Source organism: Elgaria multicarinata, chromosome 8 (assembly GCF_023053635.1).
Source record: "Elgaria multicarinata webbii isolate HBS135686 ecotype San Diego chromosome 8, rElgMul1.1.pri, whole genome shotgun sequence".
NCBI classification, from domain to species: Eukaryota; Metazoa; Chordata; class Lepidosauria; order Squamata; family Anguidae; genus Elgaria; species Elgaria multicarinata.
In genome coordinates, this window is record NC_086178.1 from 68,645,750 (window position 1) to 68,659,240 (window position 13,491).

The following is a 13,491-nucleotide window of genomic DNA, read 5'->3' on the forward strand; positions in this document are numbered from 1 at the left end:
AATTTAACATGAAGTTCTAATATATCAGTAGTATTAACTTTTATACATTTATGGCCCTTTTAATGTAAATTCTTAGCGTCTCTTATTTTAATTCTTTGTATTAAAACTAACTTTTACATATTCGTGGGCACCTTTTAATGAAAAACCTTTTAGTATCTTTTTGTATTTTCCTATTTGTATTGTAAAGTTTTTGTGTGCCTACCTATGTATTTGTAAAGTTGATATGACCATGACGGTTGAAACAACAAATAAACAGTGAGAGGTTTACCTAATGTGTAGTTATTGATTTTTGTTTATATTGTTGTGTTCTGTATGTTTTGGTTAATTGGAATGTGCTCTGGTATAGAGAGCAATATAAATTTGTATTATTATTATCTTTATTATTATTTCCAAAAAAGTGAAAAAAGAAGAAAAGAAAAATGTGCAAACCGTGCCCAAACCCACATTTTCATGCTTTAACCTATGTGGAGAAATGCACATTTTTGGTTGTTGTTTTTTTTCTCTGTTCAAAAATTCATGAAGCTATTATGATCTACATCCACAAACCACTTGTAGCACTTTTCATCTCCACCAGGAGTAGTTTCGTTTTTTGTATAGCCAGAAAGAAGCAGTGATGGTGGTGGTGGTGGGTCATGATAGCAGCTCACTCAGGACTTCCTAGGAAAAAGTAAAACTTCAATTCATGCCAATTAATGCTTTGGAAGTGTCCAATATTATAGCATAGAGAGTATAGTATTGTTAAAGCTAACATGGACTTGATCAGTGCCTGGGTAGGATACCATTGCAAATCGCATATAAATCCCTCTAAGCTTTCTTTAAAAAGAAAGAAAGAAAAAAATATAAAAAGTTTATACTTATTTCAAGACATCTAGAATGTAATAATAAACAAACAACCCCAAAACATGTGTGTGTGTGTGTGTGTGTGTGTGAGAGAGAGAGAGAGAGAGAGAATATTCTATAAGGGAGACTATGAAGTTTGACAAAGGAATTGGGGTTTAAAGAGCAAAAAATGCAGATCCCTGACAATATTCAGATTGAGATGTAGGAGACACCAGTGGGATTTTCAATAAAATGTTGCAGTGCAGAGTGCCCCTTGTTCAGGGTGCTGGCCAGCCAGTGGTGCCAGCCTGCCAGCAATGACATCTCCCAGGATTTTGCATTCCATTTTCCCACCTCGCTGGCTTTCCATTCCCCCCCCCCCCACACCCCCTCTGAACAGTTAGCATTCCATGGCCAATGATTATGCTCTGGAGGACTCACTGGACTGTTTTTAGTCTCCCCCCTCATTCCCCCCACAAAGTGTTTTTTCTACCTTGGCAAACAAAATGAAAACAAAAAACCTTGGGATTTCTCTGAATATGCTGGCATCTCCCTCCTGTACATGTATTATGCCATTTTGGCTACATAGGGAATCTACATTTGGAGAATGAGCCCACTATTTCTACATGGGATTAGGAATTTAGAGATGATCTTTACGATATGTGGCATTTCACAGGGAGGCACAGGTATGCATGCAGCATACATCTCCTGCATAAATTTGAACTGCCTCTTAATTCATTCAGCATCCCTCATTTGTAAAATTACCTCCCAAGGTGCCATTATGATAAGAGAGAATTACTGAGGGCAATGGGGATACTTCTGAAAGGGGATTGAAGGATTGTGGGGCAGGAACAGAAATTATGTTCTAGTTTTATCATTAACCCCATCAAATCTAGGGTGGTGTTATGCTGATTAAACTGTGTGCATAACCTTATTAGATGCTGAAGAAGGGAAACAGAATCAGTTCCAATATTAGCTATTTGGGAAGTTAGTAAAGGCAGTTTCCCCACACCAAAAGTTTATTTTTAATTTTTGCTCAAGATTTAGACCACAGATATTGACAGAAGAATAGATAATAGATAATTGATGTCAAAGGCTGAATAAGAAAATTGTCAATCACCCAGGGTCTATGTTATCTGTATGTAACGCAACATCAAGTAGTGGCAAATTATTGCCTCAAAAATTGCTAGATTGAAAAATTCTTTGGGAAGTGTGGTGAATAAAGATGGATTGTTCAAAAGGCCCATTCCCCCACCCCTATGCCCAAAGAGCTCCTGATTCTCAATATTTTGGCAAATTGATTTTTTAAAAAGAAAAGTTAAAATGTTCAAAGAAGTATGTAGGCAGCATACTGCGTAACTCTTGGAAAGTAGAATCACCCTTCTTCGCCATGATGTAATCCAGAGGAATTCAGACATGTCTGTGGGCTCTCCAAGGCTATAATCCTAAAATCAGAAAGGGTAAGGATGGCAGTGCTGTGCATCCCCATAGAATATAGTGGAACTTACATGCAACTAAACATGCATGGGATTGGGAACCACATTTCATTGAACTTGGTGGGATTGATTCCCAAGTAGATATGCTGAGTTATCAAAGCTGTCATATCTTTAATCAGTGGATTCCAACACTTCCTTACCTCATTTACCCTTAGAACAGGGGTTCAGAACCTAATGTCTGGACACCAAATCCAGCCCTTTGGGGTTACCCAGAGGGCTGTGCCCCTTCCCCATGCCTCCCTATGCTTTCCCCCAAATGTCAATCATTTATTGGCTTTTGTGTAGTTTCCCCCCATTGTAAAGGGTTGAAATGCCTCTTCTAAGAATTAGTTATTGGCAATAAGAGATTTAAAAGATGCTGGTATTATTATTTTGGCCCCTTCCCATTTGCTCTTGGCACCATGCACCACTGGACTATGTCTCCCAAGAACTTCTCTGAAATGAAATGTGGCCCTTAGACTGAAAGACATTGGGCATCTCTGCCTTAGAATCATGTGAAATGGTATCAGAAGTGCCCAGGCGTGCTTGCTTGAATCCATGGCAGAGTGGAACTCATTGATTCCCTCCCTCATTCATTCATTCATTCATTCATTCATTAAATTGGAACCAAAGGCCTCGATCCTATGCTAATTTAGCTGGGAATATACTTCACTGAACACTCATCTAAGTTAGCATGCATTGGATTGAGCTATATGAATTTCCCAGACCTAAGAGCAATGGTCTAAAGCACCTGTTTTCAAACATTCAGGAACAATTTCCCACATCATCTTTTGGAATTATGGAATTCACTACCACGAGACCTGGTGACAGCCACCACTCTGAACAGCTTTAAAGGTGGAACATCAACCAGAGGATGCTATTGTTCTCATGTCTTGTTTGTGGCATCCCACAGGCATCGGGTTGGCCACTGTAGTTATCCAGGAAGTTGGACTAAGCCTTTGGACCAACTCAGAAGATTTGGTGGTGAATGTTCTAAGGCAGGTGTGGGTAGGGATGCTTGGATTTTGATGAAATTCTTCTGTCTGTGTTTCACAGATTGCCAGGTGTCTTTCATTCCATCCATCGCTCATTAACAGAATCAGTTTTTTTTTTAGGGATGTATGAGAATGTCATTCTTGTTTGCAAACACACATTACTGCAAAAGCACACTTATGCAAATCCCCACCCCCAAGTAAACTGCCCAGAGAGCTTCGGCTATGGGGCAGTATATAAATGTAATAAAAAAATAAACAATAAACCTGGTCTATGGAATCCACACATCTTAGGAAAAAACAGAATCAGCAGGTTGGATTTATTGAAATCTGAACTGATTTGAATCTGTTGTAGATTACTCTGATGTCCTTCGGTGTGGGCAGTTATGGGTGGGGGTGAAGGGCTGTATAGAAGGCTGGTAAATCCTCTGGGGGGACATGCTAGTGAGTGAGCCTGATGGCTGGAAGGGATACACACAGATCTCTCCCCCCCCCAAATTCTCAACACACCAAGACACAGACACAAACACACACATTGACACATAACTATTTATTATTTTCACAACTTTTGACAGAATGCTTAAAAATGGTGCAGCTATACAGAAATATTACAGCCTGGTGCTGGCCTAAATGTACATCAAAAGGCAAAAACACCTAGAAACACATAAACACACACTTTTAAACCTCCCCTCCCTGCACACACACACACACACACACACACACACACACTTTTAAACCTCCCCTTCATGAACGGCTCAGGGGGTCCCAGCGCCAATTAGCTGGATGGCGGGGAGGTGTGTCATTTCAATGTGGAGGGGAGCAAAATTGCACTCCCGCAAGTCTGCCCAAGAGCTGAGGTGGGCAAACTTGGCAGGGAGAGAAGAACCTGGGGCTTGGGCATCTGTGGCAGGCCACACGGAGAGCCTCCAAGGGCTGCATGCAAGTTGGGGTGATCATGTGTCCTACTTAACAGAGGAAAGTCCTCTGTTTCAAAGGTATCCTGTATGTGGAAGCAGACTGAGGAGGCGCACAGGTCACCTGGTCACGGCCTCTCCCACTATGGGGAGATGTATTGCATTTCTATTTCAATTCTAGTAAGTAGTTCTAAATTTGCATCTATACATAAAAAATTCCAAATCCAAATTTGATGCAAATCAGTGTCCTCCATTCGCCCCTTTTTGGGGTGTGTGCGTTTGTTGCATTTCCTCTATTTTGACCCTACCCATGGCCCTCAGGTTGCTCACATTTGTTCTAAGGCCACAGTCACATCATGGACAACTATGTGCTGGCCAGGCCTATTGGACTTCATTATTGCTCTGCTTGAACTGAAAGTGTAACCTAGAACACTGGAAACTTATGTAGCCACTAAAGGGTTGGTGCAATATGAGCCAATCTACCAGAATCAATAAAAATGCTTACATTGGCGGCTTTATTCAGGATCAAAAGAAGCTTCTGGGAGAAAGGCCATAGGTCAGTGGTGGTGGCAGAGCACATGCTTTGCATGTAAATGGCCCCAGGTTCAGTCCCCGACATTTCTTGCTTGAAACTCTGGAGAGCTGCTACCATTGAGTCTAGAACACAGTTCTTCAAATGGTGGGTCAGGATCCACTAATAAATTGCAGACTGACATAAAATGAGTTGCAACAGCAGGTCTGCTATGATACAAATATATGGGGGGAGGAGGAGGAGGAGGAGGAGGAGGAGGAGGAGGAGGAGGAGGAGGAGGAGGAGGAGGAGGAGGAGAAGAAGAAGAAGAAGAAGAAGAAGAAGAAGAAGAAGAAGAAGAAGAAGAAGAAGAAGAAGAAGAAGAAGAAGAAGAAGAAGTAGTAGTAGTAGTAGTAGTAGTAGTAGTTGTTTGTCCCAAAACACATGTTTGGTCTAAAGATAGATCTGAAAAGTTTGAAGATGACTGACCTAGAACATACTGAATGATCTCTTATAGCTTGTCACTGAAGGAGAGGTTCAGTAGCATTGGGCAAGCAGTCTTCCTGGGAAGCTTATCTGCCATTATTGATTTCAAATGGATGGCACATTCAACCATTTTACATTCTTTTTCCTTCCTTCATAGTGTGCCTCATCTTTATCTTTAGATTGTAAGCAGGCAGGCAGGGGCGGTGTAGTTTTTAAGTGCTGTTCAGTGCCTAGCAATAGACTTCCAAGGAATCCCAGTAAAGCTCAGTGCTGTGCTGGCTCCTTACAAAGTTGCATAATGTGTTGAAAGGTTTGGATTCTCCCATAATTTTGAATGTGTTGGAAAGGACTTGAGTGGCACACAAGGAATTAAAAAAAGTCACCAAGGGCACGAGGGAAAGGGTCTGGGGATTAAAATGGGGAAGTGCGGGTAGGAAGCCACTAACAGCACAGCAGCCTTGCTTCTTATCCCTCGAAAACAAGAAACGTGCTTATTGGAAAATGAAAGCTGAGATTCTGAGAAAGTCAGATTCTGCACCACATTCCAGATTCCATGCTGAGTGATGCCTATGCAGAATATGCAAAGCTCTGGATTTAGGCTTCCCTGTTGCAGCTGTGTGCCCATGTGTCAAACCGATATACATTTCATCTTCTTGAACGAAACCAACGGCATTCTTGTTGAGATGTTAAGAAGAAGAAAAAAGTTTTAACAATGCCTTAATTCAAGCAGTGACATTCATGCCATCTGCATAAGAACTATGCATAGCATGCAACATCCCAGTATCTATTGGGATACTTTTGAGTCCATCTGGGATGTTACCTTTCTTTCCTGAGAGGTCAGCTAATGATTTCATTTTTGCATATTTGTTTAACTGTCTGATCCAGTTCTTTGGTACCGAGGCTTCTGGTGCAGTCATTGACCCTTCATGGTGTTCCTTGCCCCTTATAAGCCACAGTGGTGTCTTGGATGGGCAGATTTGTACAAAACATTTGTTGGAGCAAATGATTATGTGTGTGCCTGTGTACGGTGCTGGGGTCAAGGGTAGGCATAGTTGGGCACCTGCTGAGGGCCTCTTCTCCAGCAGGTGCCTTCTGATAAGAGCTTCCTGGAGTTGTTCCACCTCTTCACCATTGCGACTGGCTTGTTCACCTGCTTCTCACCAAAGGTGGTGGTGAGAAGGAGGAACAGTAGATGCCATTGCCTCCTGGTTCACTGTCAAGCAAGCAAGTTGCAATGGTGATGAGAAGGAGGATGAGGAGCAATAGCACCTAGTGCCAATGGCAGTGAGAAGACTCACTGAGGTAGGGGTCCATGGTGGGTGACTTGCCCATGGCCCCTCAGAAACTTGGAGCTGGCACTTCATGTGTGAGTGCATGGTCAGATCCTGCCAGATTTGGCTATTCAGTGGCCTAGTAGAAGCCACTGCTGGTGCCAGTACAGTTGAAGTAGCCTGACAAGTTCAAGCTGCCCAGTTTCACCCAGCAGTTCAAACATCTGTTCTTAGGTATGAGACTCCAAACAAATGCTGATATGCCAAATTCTCATATAAATTGGGCTTCGTTTGCAGACCGCAGTTACCGTCTCTAATACTACTAATACTTATATAAGTCTTAAACATGTCTTCAGAGACACTCAGAAGGCATCATTAGTTAGGCGCATAACTAGTTCTAAAACATTAATTACTAGTGTAATTCTATTAAAATGCAGAGCAGCAGTTAAGCTGTTCTCTAAATCAAGGAAAGGTGATGTTCTTTATAATGTACATGCCTGAAAGCACAGGATCAAAGGTACAGGCGATTCATGTTTACCACCTCTCAATCTTCCCCTGGGCCACAGGGCAGCCTACTAGCTAAGCTTTAATGCACCCTTCTCTCTAAACACCTGATTCTTCTATCTAATGCCAACTCTCGACAGCAAACATGTATGTATTTCTGTTGATTTTAAGGCGCCTCTTAAGGGCAGAACCCTGATGAAGCTCCCTGAAGCTCTCCATGCACTACACCAGGGGTAGGCAACCTTTTGGGGCTGAGGGCACTTTTGGCAATTTGAGAAAGTCCTGGGCACCACTCAAAATAGCTGCCGTGGGAGGTGTAGCAAAAGAGAAGTAACCTACCCCAAAGACTAAGTACACAGAGGCAGAGGATGGGTATGAGCCCCAACACGCTATTTCACCACAATCCCAGCCATACTAAGGGAATATGTGGGTGGGGATGGGGGTTAAATAGGAGGGTTAGGGCACCTTTGTAGGTGCCCAGAAATGGGCACCACATTGTCTACTCCTGAAGTACATAGACCAGGGATGAGAATGTGTGAGTCTCCAGAAGTTCTTGGACTGCAGCTTCCATCATCTCTTTCTACTGGCTCTGCTAGTTATGGCTGATGGAAGTTGCAGGCTAACAGCATCTGCAGGGCCACATGTTCCCCATCTCTGATTGACAAGCTTCATACAACATTGGGATGTTTCATTGATACCAATGGGGCTAAACTGGCTTAAATGGCTTGTGTTTTTTTGCTGCCAATCAATGGTGTGTACCTCTATTTAAAAAAAAATCACCCATAGGGCTGGCTCAGAATAAAGCCATTTCTGTCATTACTCCACCACCATTGTTGAATGGGAGCTGAGTTAGCACTTGGCTCCACTTTGCACCTGTGGCCTGCTGTTTTAGCAATTGGCATGGATGGGGTAGGATGGACCCTTCTGAGTCTCTAGTGCCTCAGCAGCTGTCCTACCATGCTGACCCCTGATGCTGGCCCTGCCACATGGCCTGCCCTACTCCCCCATATCTAGCCTACTGCTGTTAGGTGCAATTGCCCCTTCATCAATGTTGAAATAAGATTATGTTGCCAGTCCAGTTGTGTTTTGTACATGGAATGGGGAGAGTCAGCAAAATGTTTTGGGCCAACCTTGCATCCACATGAGCTGAGATAGGCAAGGAGTTCTTGAACCCTCCTCACTCTCCCCCTCCCCCAGATCTTATTATTATTATTATTATTATTATTATTATTATTTATTTATATAGCACCATCAATGTACATGGTGCTGTACAGAGTAAAACAGTAAATAGCAAGACCCTGCCGCATAGGCTTACAATCTAATAAAATCATAGTAAAACAATAAGGAGGGGAAGAGAATGCAAACAGGTACAGGGAAGGGTAAGCAGGCACAGGGTAGGGAAAAACTAACAGTAGAAAGTAACAGTAGAAGTCTGCACAACATCAAGTTTTAAAAGCTTTAGGAAAAAGAAAAGTTTTTAGTTGAGCTTTAAAAGCTGTGAATATTAATGGTGCCTTGGTGGAGCACTCCTGTCATTATAGACTGAATAGTAGCCCTATTCAGAAGCTATATGTGAAGAAAGAAGCAGTAGGACCACATTGTCAGCTGTGTGGCCATGTGTGACACTGGCCCTGGACTTCTGCACACTGAGATGGACACCTGAATCTTCCCTGGTAGAGATGTCCACATCAATGGCAGACATCCACTGGCCAAGGCCAGTGTCACACCTGGTATTAAGGACGGGGCCTGTGATGCAGTCCCATTGCCCCCTTTTCCATGCATATGTTCTACATGTGGAGAATTCCTCAAGAGGGCTACTATCTCACCACCATTTGTCTAGGTCTCAGCTTGAAACTAGATGGAGCTGCTGAGATGCATAAGAGCCTCGAGGAGCTGAGGCTAAAGATCCCTCTGCCTCTGTCTCAGTTTGGAGGAAAGTAACTGAGGATCAGAATACTACATGTATATGATGGAGAGCTAGTGGTTGAGATCAGGAACTGGGACCGGGCCTCAAAAGCCTTGGGGGCTGATTATGGCCCCTGCAGTTGCCTACCCCTGCTGAAAGACCTGAAGACTAGCATCACAAGATGCAGGCCATCATCCTGAATGTCATGCCACAGTAAGCTGGTTTGTTAGAATCATTCGCATTTCATGGGGTTACTATTTTAATTTTGATGGAGCAAGAAAGAAAAACTAGACCCTCCGCCCCCCCAAAAGGACTTGCATGCTCCCTCCACTGAAACTGAAATTAATTCCCCATTGAAATGAATGGACAAGTCATTCTGAATGGGGACGTTCTGCATCTGAAGCACACACACAGAACATTCTGGGTTTCTTATAGGCAGCTGCTTGACTACTGTGAGGATGGAACAGGAGGCTGGATTAGATAGACTTTTGCTCAAATCCAACAGGGGCTCTTCTTATGTCCTTAATGACTACAGACTGAGTTCACAGGCTTGTCCAGCCAGGAATCATGGTTGTGAGGGAGGTTGGCTGCATGTGTGCATCCACTGCACACACAGCATAATGTGTGATATGGATACAATGCAATGCACATATGTTTGTGTATGCATAGGTCAAATCACACAATTCTTCCCTCAAAAAAGAGAGGATGTACACCTATAGCACCTGTGTCACATTTGGGCCAGTGGTGGGTTGCCATGTGTAATGGGTGGCCACTTGTGAATCTCCAAAGAAGAGGACACCAATTTACATAAAATATAGATAGGATAATTTATATAATGCAAATTTAAAAATGATAATTAAAATAGAAACTGAAATACAGCACACATCTCCTGCTCAGCCCAGGTGCTAGTTGCTGATGGGCAATTTCAATGCCCAGCAATTCCTTCTGATCTCCCTCCCCCCCAACCAATTTTGGAACTAGATTTGGACTCAACAGCCCTTCAAATAGAGGATACTTTCAAAGTAGAAGACAGTTCTCTGGCAGGCCTTCACATACTGTCCATTGTAATAGAGGATACATGGCCACCTTACATGTGTACTACATCACAGAGAGGACATATCTGTATTTGAAGTTCTGTCAAAGGACAGTCCCGGCTTTGAAGACACCCTCTATTTGAAGGACTATGCAGTCCAAGTCTGCTTCAAAGATAAAGAACTATCAGAAAGGAGAGCTGGGCACTGAAGTTGCTCAACAACAGCTAGTACCTGGAGTGAGCAGGCACACAGGTCACATGATCACAGTCTTCCCCACTAGGGTGAGAGGTATTGCATTTATATTTAAATTATGGAAATAATTTCTAAATGTGTTAGTACATATAAATTAACATGCGCAAACTTTATTCAAACCTGTATCTTCTTTTGACCTCTTTTTGGGGGGATATATTTCCAATTTTTTAAAAAATTAATTAATTAATTAATTAATGCATTTCTATACCGCCCAATAGCCGGAGCTCTCTGGGTGGTTCACAAAAATTAAAACCATTTAAAGTATAAAACAATAGTATAAAACCATAATATAAAATACAATATAAAAGCTCAACCAGATAAAAACAGCAGCAATGCAAAATTACAAATTTAAAACATCAAGTTAAAATTTATTTATCGACTGTTAAAATGCTGGGAGAATAAAAAGGTCTTCACCTGGCGTCTAAAGGCGTATAATGTAGGTGCCAAGCAAACCTCCTTAGGGAGCTCATTCCACAGCCAGGGTGCCACAGGAATGTGGCAATGTGCAAATGGCTTTTCCAGTGCACATGTAGAATCCCTGATGAATAGTTGCAAGGCAAGAGCGGTCAAAGTGTCAGCTGCAACTCTAGTCCAGTTGGCAGGATAGATTTTCGGTACAAATTTCAGTCAGGTTTCAGTACAGAAACATTGTGGTTGCCCTGTATGATGACTTATGTTGGGAGAAAGACAGGGGGAGTGTGACTTTGTTGATTCTTCTCGATCTCTCAGCAGCTTTCAATACCATTGACCATGGTATCCTTCTGAGACTATGGTCTGAGTTGGGAGTGGGAGGTACTGAATTGCAGTGGTTCTGCTCCTACTTGGGTTGGCTCCAGAAGGTGTGCTTGGGGAACATTGCTTGGCCCTGTGGGTTCTCCAGTATGGGGTTCTGCAGGGGTCAGTTTTGTCCCCCATGCTGTTCAACATCTACATGAAACCAGTGAGTGTGGTCATCTGGACTTTTGGAGTTCTATTTCTCCTTCTCATCTTCATCAGGTGAGGCTTTGGATGTGCTGAACCAGTGTCTGGCCACAAGAATGGACTGGATGAGGGATAATAAACTGAAACTCAATCCAGACAAGACTGAGATGCTGTTAGTAGGTGGTTCTGTTCACTGGATGGAGGGTGTTCAACCTGTTCTGGATGGGGTTACATTCCCCATGAAGGAGCAGGTTTATAGCTTGGGGGTTCTCCTAGAACCATCTCTGTCACTTCAAGCTCAGGTAACCTCAGTGGCACAGAGTGCCTTCTACCAACTTTGGTTGGTGGCCCAGCTATGCCCCTACCTGGCCAGGATTAACCTGGCTTCAGTTGTCTATACTCTAGTAACTTCCAAGTTATATTACTGAAATGCGCTTTACATGGGGCTGCCTTTGAAGATAGTTCAGAAGCTGCAGCTTTTGCAAAATGTAGTGGCCAGATTAATAACAGGGACCAGAAGGTTCGAACACATAAGACCGACTCTGGCTCGCTTGCCTGTACGTTTCCCAGCCCAATTCAAGGTGCTGGTTCTAACGTATAACGCCTCATATGGCTCAGGACCACAATACCTTATGGAACGCTTTTCCTGACATAAACCTACTCATACACTACATTCACCATCTAAGGCCCTTCTCCGGGTGCCTACTCCAAGGGAAGCTCAAAGGATGGCAACAAGGAAGAGGGCCTTTTCAGTGGTGGCCGCCCAATTGTGGAATGATCTCCCCAACAAGGCCCACCTGACACCAACATTGCTATCTTTTCAGCGCCAGGTTAAAACTTTTCTCTTTCCCCAGGCATTTGGCAATACGTGATGAGCTTCATCAATCCTGGATCTGTTTTTATAATTCTTTATAGTTACTTTTAGATATATGTTTCCGTGATGTTGCATATTTTTGTGGTTTTAAATTTTGTATATTGTTTTTAATTGTTTGTAATCTTATGTAAACCACCCAGAGAGCTCCAGAGGTCATTTATGCTAGCACAATGTAATTTACTTCAGTACTTGTGCCCCCTTGGGTACAGCCCCTAGAATTTGTCTCCATCCAAGCTACCTTATATATACTTCATGCATCACATTTGCTGAAAGCAGCATCTGAAGAGGGTGATATTCAGGGTAGAAGCAGCAGGGGGAGTGTGAATTAGAGGTGTGCATGGACACCCCGCTCCGCTTCTTTTCCAGATCTGCGATTTGCGGATCGGGCCACTTCGCTCTGCCCCCGCTCCGCCTATGTCCGCTCCGCTCCGCTGCGGAGCTCCGGATCCGGATCGGAGCTCCGTTTCCCCCCCCATAGGCTTGCATTGAAAGCTAAAAAAGTATACAACTTTTTTTCTGTTAAAGTTAGAAACCTCAAGTTTGGCACCATGACACCTCATAGATGTATACACATGCATGCCAAGACTCAAGGCAATCCCATCATCCCCTGATTTTTGGGGAATTTATGAAAATCGGGCACCCCATTCACACCCCTTTTGATAGCTCTGTCAATTTGCACGTTAGAAACCTCAAACTTGCCACCATGATAGTTTATCCAGGGATACACATGCACGCCAAGACTCAAGCCAATCCCATCATCCCCTGATTTTTGGCGGGGCTCTAACCTCTAACGCACCACCCATAACCCCAATTCACACCCCTTTCGATAACGCTGTCAATTTGCACGTTAGAAACCTCAAACTTGCCACCATGATAGCTTATCCAGGGATACACATGCATGCCAAGACTCAAGGCAATCCCATCATCCCCTGATTTTTGGCGGGGCTTAAACCTTTTAACTCACCCCAAATCAAGTCCCATCCTACAACTATGTCAATTTGCAAGTCAGGAAGCTCACCTTCGGTCCCATGACAGCTTATCCATGTGTCCACATGGACACCAAGTTTCAAGGCAATCCCATCATCTCCGGATTTTTGGGGAATTTATGAAAATCGGAAACCCCATTTGCAGACATGGACTGTTCTCTGACATTTGGACAGATAAAAAAAATTGAAGCCGGCATCCTCACAGACGCCATCTCAATCCACATCCCCTGATTTTTGGCGGGGCTTAAACCTGCAGACAGCTCAATGGGGCCATTTCAAAGCAAATCCCAAGATGCCATGAATTGGGGAGTAGAGATAAACGTAAATATGAATCTTCTTCCACACTTGAAAAATGGATTTGGAACTTCCACAAACCAGCCCTGCGAGGTGGGCAGGGGAGGAGGGAGGGAAGGCAGGCAGGCAGCAGACATTTCTGGGGACATAAGGAAGTGAGCCAAGGATAAGCCAGTAATGCATATAAAATGGAATAAATAAATAAATAAATAAATAAACAAAGGAGAGGTGGAATTAAAAGAAGCAGTGTTG